The sequence below is a fragment of the Plectrocnemia conspersa genome, unplaced genomic scaffold, assembly GCF_051122295.1.
Source record: "Plectrocnemia conspersa isolate PC_06_02 unplaced genomic scaffold, ASM5112229v1 ptg000013l, whole genome shotgun sequence".
Taxonomy (NCBI): Eukaryota; Metazoa; Arthropoda; class Insecta; order Trichoptera; family Polycentropodidae; genus Plectrocnemia; species Plectrocnemia conspersa.
Window position 1 is genome coordinate 16,502,484 of NW_028277177.1, and position 19,767 is coordinate 16,522,250.

The window sequence follows — 19,767 nt, forward strand, 5'->3', positions numbered from 1 at the left end:
AAATGGGGAGCGAAAGTGTCTTTCGTATACCTCCTCTGAGAATATTATTTGCGATATGTCTCGGGGCCCAATGTAGACTTTTGAGACGTACCTTATGACTGGATGAGATTTCTAAAATGAATAATATATGCGATGCAGTCCCGCGCCATTCTCGCTGGTACATCTGCGATATTTGCATTTAGAATATAATAAAATTTCTCGCGATGATGTATGCGGCATGTCGCTAATCGTAACTTGCAATAAAAGTCTCGTTCTTAAGCTTGTTCACGAGTAGAAGAGTTGAGACGAAAGCTTTTCTCGGAAAAGCTCAACCTCTCCGTCTCGCCAATTGTGTTCTCATAAACAACACTCAAGTCCTTTTTGTTGCTTCTTTTTGGCATTTCTTCTGTCATTACGTTTAACTCTGCGAAACAACGCTAACTTTTATTGGACATAAAGTCAAATAATATATTTATTTCAAGATTAAATCCGAGACATCATTGTCAAGCTATTGTGTCGCTTACGACCTTTATCCAACTAAATAACGACACTTTTGTAATAGTTTATTTTATGTCCAATAAAACGAACACGTTTCTAGAATTCACATTTATATTAACACACGTTAATTTAAAACAGAATATTTCAATCAATCTAACATAATCCTCTTATTGTTACATGGAACGTATAAATTGATCCAAACGCTGAGCAATAAATTGGATAAACACTTTTTTATGGTTGAATTTGTTTTCACCGATGATTGATATAATAAAAGCGCTCAACGGTAAAGTATAGCGAAATATTATAAGCCTTGTTTGTTTTTCAAATATATATTTCATATAATATGTCAATAAACATTGCTGCTAAAGCGATACGCCGCATAGTGTTATGACTTCAAAACAGTAAAATTAACGACCTGGATCTTTATGATCCTTTGTTTAGGACCGCTGAAACGTGCTCTAGCATATATCAATTATTACATAAAATGGTACATTATCAACAAAAAATTGCATATCGTATCAGCTCAGATGGAAGAATGATCGTTGAATTTATTTTATAGTTTAATATGGATTATGCAAACATATTAAAATATAAATTGCTAAGAAGCTTACAAGTTATTGTGTTATTTAATGCTATTCTATATTATTTTTATATAATTTATTTCCTCTTGTTGCCATATAAATTTAGAGAAACAAATATTTTGCTTATAATCACGTTTTAATAGTACATATATTATGTATTCTAAATATGTTTTTAAAACTCGGTAGGTAACACATGGTTGCCATTTCTGCTAGGTTCTGTGTAACGTGACATTCTTACTAAGCCTCGATCATTGCAACGTAAATGAAGTTTATTCAGTAATCCATTTTTTCTGTACGATGAGAAGGATGAACTGGTGTTGGAATTCATCACCATCGGTGAAATGTGACAAATGGATTTGCGATTGTATAGAAGCTTCTTAATAAAAAATAAAGGGCTATCCGTTATCACTAAAAAAACTGAAAAAACTCAAAACTCAAAAAAAAAATCATTTGATTGAGTTTTATGCTCAGTAAATTTTACCACAAACTGTTGTTTATGAAACGTTATCTGAAAGATTAAACGTGTGTTGAGTGCTAAAAGAAATATCAAGGAACTCGATCTCAGGGTCTTCCTAGGGCATTTATTAAGAATGCTATAGATTTTTTCTGGACAATTTCATAAAAAGTATCATTCTAAGGGAATTAAGAGGCTAATATATTAATGCTTAAAATATTAAGTATAATATTTACTTAGAGATACGACCATTTTATATCATTCTAAAAAAGTAAAGTCACATAATCTTTTATCTCCAAAGTTACGATTTATAATATTTTAAGTATATTATGTATTATATTACTGTTAAAATTGTTTATCGTTTATTCTGATTCATATTAGTATTATTATTAAATGACGCAAATAAAAATCGCATGCAACATACCTATAAAATACAATGTGGTATTTTCCCAGTGAATTTTGAGTTTCTTCGTAAAATCACAAACCACTAAATTTTCACGACCATTATGAAAATTACACCGAAATGACCTCACCTCCGTTTCTGAAAGCGATCTAGATAGAAATCAAAATTATTATTTTACAGCAACCGTTTTCGACTCGTCACACCGTCTTATCTAGTTCGCCATTTGCGAAAACACATTCCTGTTCTTTGTTGGCATTTGATGTATGTAATGTAAGCTCTTTTACGACTTATGTATATTAAATAAGGTTTTTTTGCTTTGTTTTATATATAAAATAAATACAATACAAGATGGGCTCTAGCCCAAAACTGTTTGATATTTCAAAAATGTTTACCGACAAGATATAAAGCCGTAACGTTCGGTAATAAGTGGTGCTTTGAATAATGTAAAGATATCTATATACGTGAAAGAAGTTGTATGAAGTATCGCAGTTTCCTTGGACGCTTATTGAAACCCTGAAAGCTTTTGGCGTATTTTTCGCCGGCCACTCTCTAGAGACGAGACGTATTGCAATTTTACATCGGTCCGAAAGCTGGAAAATATTTTTTCGATGGGTATGCTTTTATCCAGTTGAAACGATGCCATTTTTCCACTTGTGCGATATGTACGTGCTTGCAATTCCTTCGAGTGTTATGGCGGTAATGTTTTTTTCTTTATTCTCTTCACATATTTTATTTTTTCATAATATATTTAAATTATAATAATACACTACTCATTTAATCAAATATTATTGCGCTAAAAAAATATTTGCACAAACGCAAATGGCCGCGTCAACGTAAATATAATATTGTTGAAAACTCACCTATAATATTTCTCGTGCGATTAAATATTGATGTATTATAGTTTGAGTGAGTCTCTAAAATAGCAAGAACATAATGTTCACACTTATTGAAAAATACTAATATTTCAATTTTCTGTATGATTAGACTTGAAAATCGTAGAAAGAATCTTTCTGTCCATTTTTGCAAATGACAGGTCCAACGCAAGGGTCAGACATCCACTCTTCCGCTTAACAAAGGACCACTCAGAAGCCATAAAACCTATCCTCAAGGGTAGTTCGGTTTACGATCTGTTTATCTAAAAATATCTAAAAATCCCCACAAGGAATCGTTTAGTATACTATATATTTATGTATATACATATATATTTATATACTTATCTCAAAAGACTGCCATTTGTCAATATACACAGATAAAATGTACAAATAGAATTAAATGTAGATTGTGAATTATGAAAATTGAAAAAAATCCGACATGGAATACCAGGTGAGCTATAATGCAATATTTCAAAGTACGCCGACGCCTTCACAATGAAGTATATGTATATACCAATACCTATATAGTGAAAATGGCTTTTCGCGAATATCTTTTCCGATACATCATAAAATGTGCGAGCGCCTTGATATGTCGCGTTTTTACTGTCTTCTTTTATGTAACTCGACGACGTTTTATTGCCATTTTATTTCGGAACGAATGAAATTTTCCACGGCTTCAACTACCTTAAGAGTACACTAGAAGCAGATACATATGTATATAAAAATAAACTTTTCAACCTTTAATTTAAAAAAAATAGCTAATGAATAGATGTAACATGTTGCATTTTTCATCCCTCAGGATCTTTGATTTTAATTAGTTGTTTCTGCTTTTTTATTTAATTTTTAATAATTCGGTTGGAGAAATAGTGCTGCGCTGCACTGGTCGGTGCCAGTTAGTAGACTTAATTAAGTTTTTGGTTGTCATACCGACTAGAGAGCGTTATTTATATCTGCCATTTGCAGACCACTTCAGCGAAGCGAATGGAAAACGAAAACGAAACTGGCGATATTAATTTTTCCTTCCATTCTTATTATATTTGTCGTTTTTTTTACAAACAGATCCCGACAGTATGGTACTTTTGATGTATATTAATATTTATTTACTTTCAATTTACTTATACATGGACTTTCAACGTAATATTAAAAAATATAGCTGAAAACCGCCTTACGCGAACATCACTCGTAGAAGCAAAAAATCCGACTGGCAACATTCATACATTTGATTGTATTGTAGAATTGATATTCGATTTTGCTGTTTAGTCACTTTTGCTAATTACTAATAAATTGTAATTATCTAATTTTATATGAAAGTGAATTGCGGAGGTATTCCTCAAATATTAAGATATACAGTATATTCTCGATTATCCGAGATAATTGAAAAACACGGATAATCTGAACTATCAATTTTTATTTGGTTTTACAATATGTATGTTATATTATATTTACAATACGGATTATAATTTTTTTATTTATAAAAAAAATCTGTAATTCTGATTTGCTTTTGAGAATCTTTCAATAATTATATTGAATATTAATTTGAACCCCCTTTGGACGATGTTGTCCAGTAAAGTTTTAACCAGGGCGTAGAGTCGTTTAAAATTTTACCATCTACAACACCGACTACAATTTTAATAAGATTACCATTTGTCAGCATATAATTGATAACAATAAGAATAATTTCAACAATTTTCAAATTCTAAATAAAATAAAATATTTTAAATTTCATTAAGCACAAAACTCAATTTATTATAAAAATTTACATATATAATATACGTCAAATATAATAGAATATTTATATTTTTTTCAGATTTATTTTCAGCTCCCTTACCTTATCACACTAGTTCATATGTAAAAACAGACGTTTATTCTCATTTAAAATTATTTGAAATCAATTTAAAAAAAATGTAAAAGTACCTGGATAATCCAGAGTACACTATTCGTGCACTTTACGTACAATGTACACTTGGTGTTATATCATACTAAAGAAAAAATAATAATTAAGCTTACATATTTTATTCAAGAAAAATATCTTTCGGAATGTAAATTTTGGTTTTTCACGTCTAGTATTGTGAAAAACCAAATAGCTGTATTAATTATTAGGTTGTTTACGGGTTTTCTTTACAAAAAAACAGTAATGTCTTGGACTCCTATGAGGAGATAGCAGAGCCAGCTAAAATATTTATAGACGTGTGCTAACGGTTAAAACCTACATTAGTAATTTGACTATTTTTGTACGTTAATTATTTTTAACTTTAAAATTCGAACGTTTTATACATTAAATGTGGTTTTCAGTCCTGGAATCTCTTAAAAACAAGATGACCATAATACACTTATATAATTATCTGATTGAAAGATAATGTCTGCAGATTAAAAGGATTCGCTACATGTATTATATATGTGTTTTTTGTTAAGTAGCAATGCAATGGACAACTTTTAAACGACACATTTTATACATGCAAACATTTACGGCAATGAAATCGGGTTAAATAACTATTAATCTAAATTAATCGCTTTATAAATCGAAAATTAATGATATTTATTTTATTTTGTTACAGGTAAATACAAATTCTGCTGCGAATCTATACATTTTACTCCAATTGGTATGTGTATATTATACATATTATTAACTCTAACATTACATACATAACAATTGTGTATAATTGTTATATAAATACAGTAATATCTCATAACAAAAACGTCCGTTTGTCAAAACCGATTCGTTACTTAAATTGCTTTTTGCAAGTAAATTGCACACTCAGACGCCATATCTCAAGAATCTGTTTCTGACAAAAAGCCCGGGACGCTGCGGCATCTGCGCCATCCTATGCACTTTATCATTATTAACTCCACTACAAATTTTCCATCTCATCCCACTGCCAAACCAACCACCCAACTCTCCAGTGTGGGAAATGAACCTTCAGACTGCTCGAAATTTCCACTCACCTGTCGCTAACATTCCGCTTCTCATTAACTTTTGCGAATATGAATTCCCTCAGCCGAAAGAAGATATTCTAAACAACCCTTCCACCGTAGCTTATAGTTAATTAATTGTTATATTAAATTTATAGCACAATCTTTTTTGTGTATGTTTATTCGGTGTGTTTGATTGATGGATATCGGGATTTGACTTCAATTTGCGCAGTGATCTGCGATTATTAATTGTTTGTTTTTTTCAACATTTATGTTTCAAACGCTATTTGATTAATGGGTTCAGGATGTTTCAGAATAAACAGGAAAACGTTTTGATTTGTATTGTGAAATTAAATCAGATTGAAACAAACATTTTCTGAACTAAATAGATATTGATTAATGTGTACAGGTGGCACTTAAATAAAATAATATAGCTCTTACGAAAGGAATGGTGGATTGGTCTGGCGAATAAGAAAATAATGAAAGAAGAATTATGTATTCAGAAGGCAGAAGAGCCATTTTGTTCGGATTGAGAGTTTTTGCAGTGGAATGCAAATTAAACTATTGTTATTCAGAATATATGGAGCCAAAATCAAATCTGAAAGGAAAGCAATGTTCATATACACTTATAACTACATAACTACAACAAAATTTACTGTATCACAATAAAATATATAAACTGCATATATAGTATGACTGGAATCATATGTAAATTTTGAAGGCAATCACTTTTTCTGATATCTTTTATTTTAGTTTTTAAAAATATTAACAAAATTCTTTTTTTTTCGTCACACTGCTTTGATAAAATGTTGAAATATAATAAAATAATAATTTTTATTATTGATTTCATTACAACAAATACTAGTATAATTGTACAAATGTGTATTTTCTTTCATACTTTTGTGCTTTTTCTGATTTAATTGACTTCATCATTTTTTATGACTGTAATTCATAACTATAATTTAGTGCTGAAAAAATATTTAAATTCACTAAATATTATATATTAAATAATGCGTTTTCTAATGAATATGTATTTTTATTTTGATGATTCAAAATATATCTATTTTACTTCAAAACATATAACTTTCTCCTCAGTCTATTTTTTTTATTATATTTGCATAAAATGCAAAATTTGATAGTCATATTTTCACGTCATCTACAAACTTTTTTTAATTTAAAATAAAAAATAAAAAGTTAGACTAAGTGAAAAAAATATAAAAATTAAGACTACTACTTTTTTTAAATTAGGTAAATCTTAAAATACATAGGAAAAAGTGCATATCTTTTTAGTGTAATTAATAAATGTCAATGTGAACGTTCAAACACTTATCAATGTCAATAATGTGATAGAAAAAATGCATAGTTAAATATCATACCGACCGGTTCGAATTCATTGATTCATTGTTAATGCCAATCTTTTTTTTAATGTACGGTAAATTTGTATAAAATTAGTTTATTTATTTTCATTAAATTTATCATAATATATCGGTATTATGGCATTAAATTAGCATACATATGTGCACGATGGTTCATTGATGGAATATTTTAAAACTAATACTTCATTACGTTCCATATGTTTTTATAATCCGAATCTGACGTCATTTCTAATGTAATCAATATGTTGGAATATAAATGGACGCGGTTGAGTAATCGCGCTGTCATAATACAAGTTCGTCGACATTTGTCTGAGTTTCTTAATATGTCTGTAAGAAAAAATATATGGATGAAAAATCAATAACTATAACACAATTCCGTTCGCAATGATTGCGAGATGAGTTTATTGCATGTATTGTTTTTAACTATAAAATCTGTGGCATTTAACTAATAATAATGTTCGTTCGTTGCACCTAAACTCCATTCATCGTTAATAGTTTCATCTCATTCACACCACAGACGCGCATTATGCATAACAAATATAACTTCAAATACATTTGATACTAATGGCTTCCGTTGTTTTAGTATCACAGTAGAGTCTCACTGAAACGTTCACCAGTCACGTCTGATTCGTGGATGAGCATAATGTAACGTCATCTTGCCTGAGGGACAAAAAAAACGGCAATAACACACAAAAGCCTGCATATAAATGAGTTTTGATATTTGGAGTGAGCCGAGCGTATATCACCTTGGCCTTCTTTCGTCTCGGCTGAGCGTGGGCGAATATGATTCAGTGCTTCAAATCATACGATTGTGAATCTGGAAAGAATTAAATTTACCTTCGCATAGGTAGACAGCGTTCTCAAAGAGAAGACTACTTACATTTCGAAATTGCAAGTTAGCGAGTTTCGCTCAGGAGAGCTCAATTGACCGTCAGGGCGGGGACACCTGATCACTATGATCAGACTTTAAGAGAATGTAGGAGAAATAGGAGAACGCCCATCTTCTTATATGGAACCTTCATTCGATCCGGACAACGCCCAATATTCCCCCTGGGGAATTTCTTTATTAAAATGTACGGCCTTAGGTGATCCTCGTTTATTTTTATTCCATTCCGAACAAGGTCTATTTAAATACAATGGCTTGTATGTATTGTATAGTTGAAAATTCCCAGACGATATTGACCTGTAATCATTTTTGAGATGCTTAGTTACTCTAGGCCTCTTAAGCTTTTCCGGACGTCGTTATTTTTGATATTACAAATTTGCATGATAATATTTAAATAGAACTGAATCAAAACATATTTACTTTAATTATTCAAATTACACTGTATAACAGTTTTGTCACAAAGATACTCGACTAATATGTAAAATTTCCTGCTTTTAATACAGATATATTTTTTTCTAACAAGCTCTTTTCTTTTTGGTGAATATCATTGATTAAAATACAAGCACATTGATTTTAATATAATTTAAAGCTATAGTTGTAAAATTAGCAGAGGGTATACGATAGCTAGGAATTGCAATAAAACCGTATTTTTTTTTATATATTTGCACTAGAAGGTATCTATTTCTACAAACATAGCAGAGGGTATATACGTCGTATAATCTTCAGTACAGTCCTGGTTATAACTATGTGTTGTTTAACTGAAAAATGAATTAATTCCTTATAAATTTGGTTCAAAAATGTACTCTATATCAAAATACCATTTACCCAACAAAATAAAATCTATTTGCAATATGATTTCTATGAAAGAATCTTGCCGATAAAATCATGAAAAACGTTCTTTCTAAAGATCATATGCGTGGAATTGGTTTTGATAAAGTCATGAGCAAGTTTCAGCACGATCGCATCTTTTTATATATTATTCCGTGTGTGTATATAATATAATTTTACAAGGGGGAGATAAGGCTGTTGAAAAAAATTGTACAAACTCCGACATATTATCTTGATTGCTCATTCCTGTCTCTTTATACTGTGCCAAAAACGGCCGTGTTTCTGTAACTTTTTTTTATGTCCTCCACGTAGTACGATAACAATGGTTTTTAATTGAACAACCGCTTCGTGATTTTTGATATTGAAGGTCAAATTTTTATACGCGGAAAGGACCGTTTATATAAATATTATACATAAAACATCCTTCCAGACAATCTATGCAGAGTTTACCGAATGTAAATAGGAAAACGGCGTTTTTATCACGAGACGATAGATAGTACTTATATGTGTATATTGTATGTGTATATAAACTACGTTTGCATTTTGTTTTACCAGCTTTTATACCGTTTGTGTTTGTTTTTGTGTAGTATTTTTTTACATCTCTCTGCCGGGAGCAGACGATAAAATGCCCTCTGGGGGAAGAATAAATTGGTGAAAGGGAACTGGAATTAAAGTAATAAGAGCACAGTCATGAGACAAACATTACTGCCATTATTATTATCATTATTATCATCATCATCCTGCTAACGTCTGCTTAGAGTCTAGTTAGAAAAGGAGCGTAAATTGCCACGGGAATTGCCTGAGTGGCGGATCTTTAAGTATGAATTGCACATTAAATGTATACAATATTTTTTTATAAGTATAATAATATATAAATATATATAATACATACTTAATTAAATATTTACGGAAAATTTATTAAAAATATCCGACCGCAAAATATGTATTATTAATTTTTCATATTATTATATTTAACCACAAAAATGTTTTTTTTTTAATTGTATAATAATATAATATATATATTAAGATATGAACTAATTATAAAAAAATATATGACTTCAATAAATGCGCCATAGTTATTTGCTTAGTGCTAGAAATAGTGCATTGGATGCATATATGATCATTAATATAAGAAAAAACATTTGATATCCATGTGTAACGCATGAAATAATGAATATTATATTTTTTGTTTTAATCTTGTATTTTAATATAATATTTTATTTTATACGGCTAGTGAGTTAATCTTTATATGATAACGTACTCTCTGACTTTATAAAGTACAACATTATTATTTTGCACGTTATAAGCCTGTTTTTTTATACGAAGCAACAAATATTATCATTTATTTTAGGAATCGATTTTTATACCAAACTATTCTGCTTAAAAATACCATAGAGTTCAAAATCAGCTTTAAGTAGTTTTATAATATATAATTTTACTATGAAGCATTGTTTATCATAATCAATCATAAAAATATCTTAAAAATATTTTTTGTATTGCGTTAAAGAATTAAAAAATCTTGGCGTAGTTCTACATATTAACATATAATATAATACACATGGTTATCATATATGTTTTTAGTGAATATCTTGTCCAGTTTTAATTTATTAACACTTTTATTTTTAAATAATTAATTACACAGTTTTGTTAACGTAAACAGTAATTATTTAGTCGAATCGCATTCAATTTATTATATTATCATGTTTGTTTTGATAAAACTTAATGTAGACACAATCTTCTGTGCAAATACATATGTGCTGTTCACAAATGAGCAACGCCGTCAAATATTACTAATTCAATAAATAAAAATTACTGTTTTTCAAATAGATAAAATAATTATCTGTTCATTAAAATATTTACCGTATCATGCAGATAACTGCCGGCAAGTGATTTCTTGCAAATAAACAAATAATATTACTTTCTCTCTTCTCGTGTGATATAGGTATAGATAATTCCAAAAATCACGTGTTCTTTATCTCATACTGGCAAAAGGCGAACTTTTGATCCTTTTTATGTGGAGTTCCAAAAGTTGGTGAGTGTTCGCGTCTAGATTCGTGTCACACTTAAGTAACTATCCGTGTTCTTCCATTCTGCGATTGCAATTCCTAAACCGTTCTTGGTATCAGTATATATGTACACACGTCGAGTATGTGTTAAGTGAATTAAACGAAATCATCGCCAAAAGTTTTCGCACGTCAAAAGTTTTTTAAGCTACACAAAAAATCAATTTAGAATATGATTCATACGGTCTTAAAGGTGTGTATGCGTGTATTTTTCATTTTATCAGATGGTAGATAGCAATCGTCGTTTCCTATTGTTATTTAAACCATAATCAAATAGTTTATATGTCAAATCAGAAGCCAAGGCGAGCGAGCTTCGTATGTTTTCTTTCTATACCATGACACTGTGACAGAAAACAAGCATAAAATACGATTAAAAATTAATAGCATTGCCTAAATGTGTTTTCGCGTTCGATTTCATTGCCATACCATGTTTTTTTGCATCAAAAAATCATGAAATATGTCCCAATGTTTTGCGTATCGCGTATTTCTAAACTAGTTCTGATCATAACATTTCGCTATAGATCGAGAAGTACATATCTCAATCTTTCAAGAATGATTTCACGATATATATTAATTACACTTACATTTTTCAACATATGGTTATATAAACCACTTATTGACGCATCATTTAAGAAATCTTGATTATATACCATATACGTATGCGACGATTCATTTATAGCACTCGTCGGTTATGCTTTGATCTTACAATATATGTGTTGATATAAAAGTTTAATATTTATGTACTTTCCGTACTAGTAATGTATACATTACACGCACGTGAAATCGAGGCTAGATATGTATATATTAAACACATAAATTAATTTATAGTTGAAATATCTGTAAAAAATGCAATGAACGCAAAACCTGTTCGGCAACAACAAGGATGTTGTGTCAGAATTGTTTGAGATTTAGTGGTGTCTAATTTTGGCAATGCAAATGGTCACGGTGTTGAACAATAGTCAGTCAAGGTTGAAACTTGCAGTAGTTGAGTCAAGGCTGAGACTGTTACAAGAACGACGAATAAAAAAACGTTCTAAAAGTATTGCATCATAAATTCATTATATTATGCATTTATGCTAAATATGTATTATGAATGCTTCATTTATAATACATAAAAATCTTTAACTTTTTCATAGACTATTTAAATTTAAAATGACATAGTATTTTAATCAAACTCTGTTAAAACTCATTGCATTTACAACATTAAATGAGACGTGATTGAATTTAATTAACTTATCTTGTAGACATGTAGACAATAATAACGTTAAGGAAATTTCTGTCGCAAGAGTTCAATAGTACATAATATCTTACTTAATTATTTATTCATTATTAAGATTTATTGCACATTATACTAATTTCATTAAGAAGCGTTGAAATTTATATTTATATTTATTAAATACATTATGAAATATTTGGTTTTAAAATATATTTAAAATACATTATTTTTATTTATTATTAAAATCTGTGATATTCTTTATGCTTTTGAAAATCTTTCAATAATTTTCACATACCTATTAGCACAAGAGATATTATATCGTTGTATTAGATTCCCCTTTAGTTGATGTAGTCAAGCCAAGTCTCTCAAAAGAGATTAGTGCCGTATTGCTAATAATGTAATTATTAAGATGTTATTCACTTATATTTTCACTATAACTCCCTTTCTCTTCTGTGACAATAGAAACGATATCATTCAAGCATTGAATGAAAAACAAGCGTTAAATACCTAAGCTTACACCTGAACAAGCTTAAATTTAAGAAACTTATTTTGGAACTTCGCTTTAAAGGACTTGCCGCCATTGTTGCACTTATATTTGATAGAAAAAGCGCCTTAACTATAAACAATAAAATTTGAATTTATAAACATTTAGAGTAAAACCAGTAACACTAATTTGTCTAAATTGCTAGTCATTCAAAATAAAGCTATACAAATAATATATAATACACCTTTTTATACTTATCTTTAAAAAAATGTATATTAGCCTTTAAATACTCACTATCAAAAAATGTTATAAAAAAATATTTCGTAAAACCACACTAACACACTAAACTCGTGTAATGTGTTACAACCTTACAACGATATAAACAATTTTAAATTTAAATATAAGCACAAAATACAAAAGCAGATATTGCTTTAGAGCAGTGTTTCTTAACCTTTTAAGTGAGTCGCACCCCTTTGAATCTGAAATTTGGTCTCCGCACCCCATTGAAATATGTGCTTCGATTTTTTAGTTTAGAAAAATATTTTTTTTGCGAAATTTATTGTTTATTTAAAAAAAAAATTATAAATCAAATACAAAACAATATTATTTTTATCAATGGATAGGCCGCTGTTGCTTGTTCATTATAATATTTGTGAAGCGAGGCTTTTTTTTAAAGAGACACACGTAAATCATCACTTGCATTTAAGCGATTTCTCACTTTAGTTTTTATAAGCAAAAGCGATGAAAATCCGCAGGTAGTGGTGGCAAATGATAGAAGTGACTACAATGCTTCTTTCGTCAACTGTGGATAACGTTCTAACTGTGTACACCAGAATTTTTGTAATTCTAATTGTTCAAATTCCATTTGAATATGTCCACTGTCCCGCATTTCAATAAGATCATCATCATTATCATCCATCGAATTTAGGTTATATAGAAATAGATCCAGTATCCATCTCTGAGTTTTGGTAATATTTCTAGTAGAAAAATATCAATTGAATGATTCGCTCAATAGTTTCAAATGTATTGCAATGTCAGGTATAATTGTATTTTTTTCATTTTCCACAACAATTGAATCAAGCAAGGGAAAGTTTGTCAAATTCCGCTTTCAACTCGACGTATCCAAATTTCTAGTTTTCCAATAAATCAAGATAATTAATCACTAGCTATTATTATATTCTTTTTACCAAATCCTTGGATTAATATATTCAATTGATTCAATTGGCTAAATATATCTGTTAAGTAGGCTAGTCTCAGAATTGCATCCTCACTCTCAAAATCTTTTACTAAATCACAGTTTTGACTGGTCAGTAACTGAATATTTTTTTCACGCTATTCAAAAACTCTGGTAAGCATGCGGCCTTTAGAGAGCCATCGTATTTCGGTGTGATATAGAAGCACGGTATGAGCAGCACCGATTTCTTCACAAGAGGCATGAAAATTGCGATGATTTAGCGCTCGTCCACGGATATATTTTACTATATTTATTGCAGTAATTAGGTGTTGATTTAAACTTTATGGCAAAGCTTTTGACGCAAGTGCATGATGATGCAACATGCAATGCGTTATTGTAACTTGCGGTAATTCTCTTTTCATGTGGGAAAAAAATCCGGAATTTTTGCCTAACATTGCTGCGGCCCCATCAGTGCATATTAAGGCAATAACATCAATAACGTTTCTCGACAAACTGCCGATGACACAGAAACAATAGTAGACTTAGGTAGAGAGTAAGGGAGGAGGACGACAGTTCCCGGGTGCTCTCACCCGCTTCCTCAGGTCGTGTGTAAGCCGAATTCGGCTCATTAGCGACCCTAACACTTGAGCACATGTTTCCCATCGACAGGGCCGATGGTCCGCTTCCAGTATCAACCTGGGTCGCCCCAAAGGACGACCGCGGTTGGTTTCCCGGTCTGGAGATACTGATGGTCTCCCGGCATCACTATCTTTTGTTGGAGAGATCTACCTAACTCGTTCGCACTTATTATGTCCTCGTGTGTGCTAGTGATCGGCACATTTTGCCAATACGCGCCCGATGTAACAATGATCAACGACTGCCTATGTATGTGTCGGTGATCGCATGCATAGCAACGAAATATTTCATTCACGTATATTTTTTTGCGAAAATCCATAACCCCAGTTTTTGTATGAGCTTCAATACCCCAATAACGCGGTCCCGACTTTCGCGTTATTGTGGTGATAGTAGTTTTCAAATATTTTATTATCAAAAATTTATTAAATGATATTTAATCATTTATATTGTTACGGACTTCTCCCGCACCTCCAATATACCTTCCCGCACCCCCAGGGGTGCGGGCACCCCAGGTTAAGAACCACTGCTTTAGAGGTTAAAGACAAAATATTATTGGTTCCAGAACTTCGGTGAAATATACTCAAATTATCACTTAATTGATTATTTTTATTTTTCTAACGTTTAAATTGTATTTTTTTAAAGTTTTTTCCTTAAATTATAACCACCAACGTTTAATTTCATATTATTATTTTTATGAAATTGTAACTAATAACAAATTATAATCATGATATAATTAGTATGTTTGTAAAATTATTTATATTATTATTTGAATCGCGATCAAACCACTAATTTTTAAAGTATTTTTAAGTGTTACTGTCTTTACTTTTGACCGAGATTGTGTTATTTCATGTATAGCATCCAATGCCGTCATTTTTTCCTAGAAATTCATTTGCACGAAAAATATCATTATAATGCTTTATATAACAACTTTTTACTTTTTAAAAAATCTTTCACTTCATGAACTTCCTTGGTTTTGAACCAATCTTTGAAGAAATATTTATTTATATATGCTCCTTTTTGGCTATGATAATCAACAGGAAGGTTTTTTATTTTAAATTAATTATTTTTTACAATCACCAAAAGTTTATTTTTATGAGATCCAGGTGCATTTCCGCAACACACGATTAATTAAAAAAAAATATTTCAAACAAATAATCCGCAAAATGGATTATCCACACCCAGATAATCGATAAACGCTTAGTTGTCAAATCAGAATCATTTACAAAATGATAAATTGACAGTCAAATGACATGGTTCTTTATTTAGTCATTAATGATCTACGTTATTGTACGCATAGTTTAACGTAAGCACATCCGCAAATCATATATTTAACGTAAAGGAAAACTGTCAGTAAACTAAAACCGTTTTTCAATATATGTTTGTAGTTTTTTGATGATCACAAAAACCATAATATATCAAAAAGGGTTATTTTTACGAGAAAGGGGAAACTGATTCTGAAGATCATCGTTAACTTGCTCTTGTTTATGGAAATGTGCGTGGAAAGAGCTATTCATTGGCAACTGATCCAAAATTTTAACCAAATGCGTTCGCGTCCACTGAAATTTAAATAAGTGTTCTAATAAATAGGTTCTTTAGACACACTGGGTTTTACTTAACTTTCATAATGATTTAATATCCGCATCTTATGATTTACGTAAACCAATACAAAGTCGCTAAACCTTCCTAACGACATCTTTATCTTTCAAAACATCTTCTTGTATCTCTCGTGGCAGCCACGAGTAAAGGCTACTTATCTTCACGTTATGATTCAAAACTACGTGATCGTGCGCATGCCCGGCACCGATTTAACGTAAACGCGTTCGTGGATCGCAGTGTGCAGTGAATCGGGTCGACGTGAATGAATCTAGTTACGTAACAGCGGCCAGGTGAGCGGGCCGCCTACCTGAGCCGCCACAACAACAAACTATAAATAAATTATGGTTCAAAGACCTACAATAGCCGCCGAGGCCGCAACAATTACTATTACGGCTTTTATGTAATGCAGTAAGTAAAGTAAGTAAGCAGCCACGTGCGTGAAATGTCTGTGAGATAAGACGGTTCGCGGATAACATCTAATTTTTAAGTGTTTTTTATTTTAATATTTGTGATTTACGCCACGTAAATCTAAAATTGCGCTTTTATGTGATAGTGATGTAATTGTTTATTGCATGCTGTGATTTTTTTTAGACAGTTTGGGTTGTCATTTGAATACACTTTTTTCGACTATGATCATAGAACGTAGATCCGTTGAAAATATCGATATAAAAAAATATTTAAATATTTCTAGCGCATCCTAAAGAATAAATAAAGAATCGTCATATTTTCATTTTACTCTAAAAGTATTTATCTAAATATCATTCTTACACTAAAATAAGATCTACCTGATTCCAAAGAGCTCTTAAAATACTTATTTTATTGTTTTACTTTTACCGTTAACAATTTACATGAATTAATTCAATTTTTCATAAGCAGTTACTCTCCCTATGTTTTTGACTTCAAAATCTATTAAGTAGCCATATGTATTGACACTGCTCTATAGTTCAATCTAATTTGTTTGCTACGAATGAACTGCTTACAACCATGCATGCCATAATATTTGTGATCGATTCATTATTGTCCAAAAAGTCGTAAGGTAAACAAAGTACGTTTTTAAAAATCATTTTCGCTGTTCTATAATAAATATAGAACTAAATCTACGTTTAAACTAAAATTTCCATTGAAAATCAAAGTTAAACCACCATACGATATTTTTAAAAACAAATAGAAACTAGGGTGACCGTATGGTCACACAAACTTTTTAAGAATAAATTGAATCTACAAAAGAAAGTATTTTTCAAGTATTTGTTATAAAAAAATATTCGTAAAAGTCGAATAAAAACTATTATACTTATGATGTTTATTGTAACCGTATTGTCACGCTCGTCTTTGAAGGGTTAAGTTTCTTTTAGTGGGGACAATTTGATGCCAACAATTTGCAATTGCTTGTTGAAAATAATGACAAAAAAGAACAATCGATTTTTATTTTATGCTATTTTTGAACTTTTTTTTTCTGTCTTTCTGCTTTTAATTCTACAAATAATTTAACAAAAATAAATGGTTACTTCTTTGTCCTCGATACATAAAAAAACACAGTCGTAATGCAGCAATTTTACACCGATGTTTTGAAACGCTGCCAGGTGAAGAATGCGAGCGATGTTTATATTATCTTTTACACGTACATATTCGGGTTTATTTTAATTTCTCGTCTTATTTTTGCATATTGCGCATTAAAATGCCACCCCAATTTTCCTGATGATAGTATGTACCTTTTTTCATTTCACGTTATGTACACAGAGTGGCGTGGCTACTGAATTTTGGTACCACAGTAACCATGGCAAAGGGCGAGAACAAAAGCCTGCCATTGGCCGGTGCAACCCTTATGGGATGGACCGCCAAAGCAGAAGGGTGTGCAATTAAATTTCGTTTTTATCAAGACCACACCCCGGCTGGGTCTGGACAGGGCAGATAATTAATGTAGAATAGGGGGACATGCCATTTTGCATAGGTGGGCATCACAGCTATTCTGCTTCGGCTGTCAATTCAGGTTATATGATTATTTTTATTTATCCTAGTATGGTGAAAATTGAATCGGAAAACCACCATTTTGCCATATACTTAAATTAATTGCATTCATCAAAGCTTTATAATATTCTACGTACGTAGTATTGGATTCAATGTAATAAATTATTTGCATGTAACAAAATGGCTCGTTAATTTTTTGCACGTTGATGCGTTATAAATTAAATGAGGTGTGCAAATCGCTTTGCGATTTAATTGCTTCTGTGGCGAATTCACGTTTTATTGCAAAACGAAATCGTTTGTCAAATGTCTGTTCGTTTGTGAAAGGTTCATACATAACGATGTAAAATTAAAGGCAGTCTTTCAGAACTGTAAAATGCACTATTTTCGCATCAATTAGAAAGGCTAGGTAACTTTTAGTTTTGTTTTAATTTTTTTGTTTTTGATATTAAAATAAAATTAAAAATATGTTTTCAATTTTACAAATATCATATATATTTTACAAATAATATTTTTATGTTCTTGTTTTGAAAACATTAGTAAAATAAATGAGCAGTTATGCTTATTTAGATTTATTTTACAAAAATGCATTTATAACACTTCACAACGAGATTTCGCTTTTCTACGACTGGTCTTGTATACTTTGATAGTATTTACGTTTTATCATTTAGCGATCTTTATAGTAAGTACCTCACATTATTCGTGACAACAAAACTGATTTTTGATGATTGAAACATTTTTTATTTAAAATATAATACGATAATCAATTTTACAAATATACTATAATATACACTACAGTTTCCAAGATTTATACTATTTTTTTGTTAGCTATAATATAATAAACATAAAAATATAAAAGAAAACGTTGGGAGTTACAATTTATTTAATATAAATTTTAAAAACCAAAAAAATTGGGATAATTTAATTATATTTAGCTCAGAATTTGAAACTATTAAAATATGTTCCTCAGCCTCTAAAGCGATATGTGCTTATATTAAAAAAAATGTTGAATACATACAAGATATTCTTTATGGGCTGAATTAGTTTTTCAATACCTAACATGTATTCAAGTGAACCTAATTTGTGATGATCGATTGGAATTATAATTATATAATAATTACTAATTCCGATCTCCCAGATATGATAAAAATTAAAAAAGGTCCATAAGGGATTCGACCTCGAGTATTTTAGGTCAATTGTCAGAGACTTGTCTATTGCTTAACCACTTAAACGCCAGCGATTCACCGGTGCGTCCTTTGATGATTATTTTTTTAAACAAATTATTTTTTAAAAACAATCTTACGATTTAATTAAAAAATATTTTTTATTAATTAATAAAGATTATTGTACTAACTTCATTATTCAATAAACCAAGTATTTTATATTTATTTAAAGAAAGAGATACAGACGTGCGAATATAAATAACTCACTAAAAAGTCGCTGGCGTTTAAAGAGTAAGGTAGATTCTATCGTAGTTTCCGATTCACGAGTTTAGTGAATTGGTGTGGTTACGCTAAATATTTTTATAATGTGAAAATAATATGTGTGCATTAGGAAAATAATATTAATATAACTGGCAATGCTCCACATCGGACAGGCATATTTTTTGTAGTAACTGCGGTTTTTTTTATAAAATATCAGATGAGGGGCCGCAATGACAGCAAGACCTTTAGAGCGAAATTCCAATTTATATTAATTTATATTATAACTGTATAAATACATTTATTCAGTGAAAAAAGTATAAGTTTAAGATCGACTATAACAAAAAAATTTGGATGATGATGCTTTCACTTTTTATATTTTTAAAATCCTTTCCCTAATCCATAAATTAAAACAATAATATTTATTT

General features: G+C 30.3%; 1 protein-coding gene and 1 long non-coding RNA gene across 2 annotated transcripts in view; both read left to right on the top strand.

Moving 5' to 3' along the window:
• The window catches only part of heca (hdc homolog, cell cycle regulator), a 90,467-nt gene that overhangs the window by 48,287 nt on the left and 22,413 nt on the right, over positions 1-19,767 (top strand). The gene's annotated exons all lie outside the window — the stretch shown is intronic.
• On the top strand, positions 12,533-17,334 carry LOC148227424 (uncharacterized). The gene is made up of 2 exons (XR_015811951.1): positions 12,533-12,989; positions 14,893-17,334. It is a non-coding gene; the product is annotated as an uncharacterized LOC148227424 (long non-coding RNA).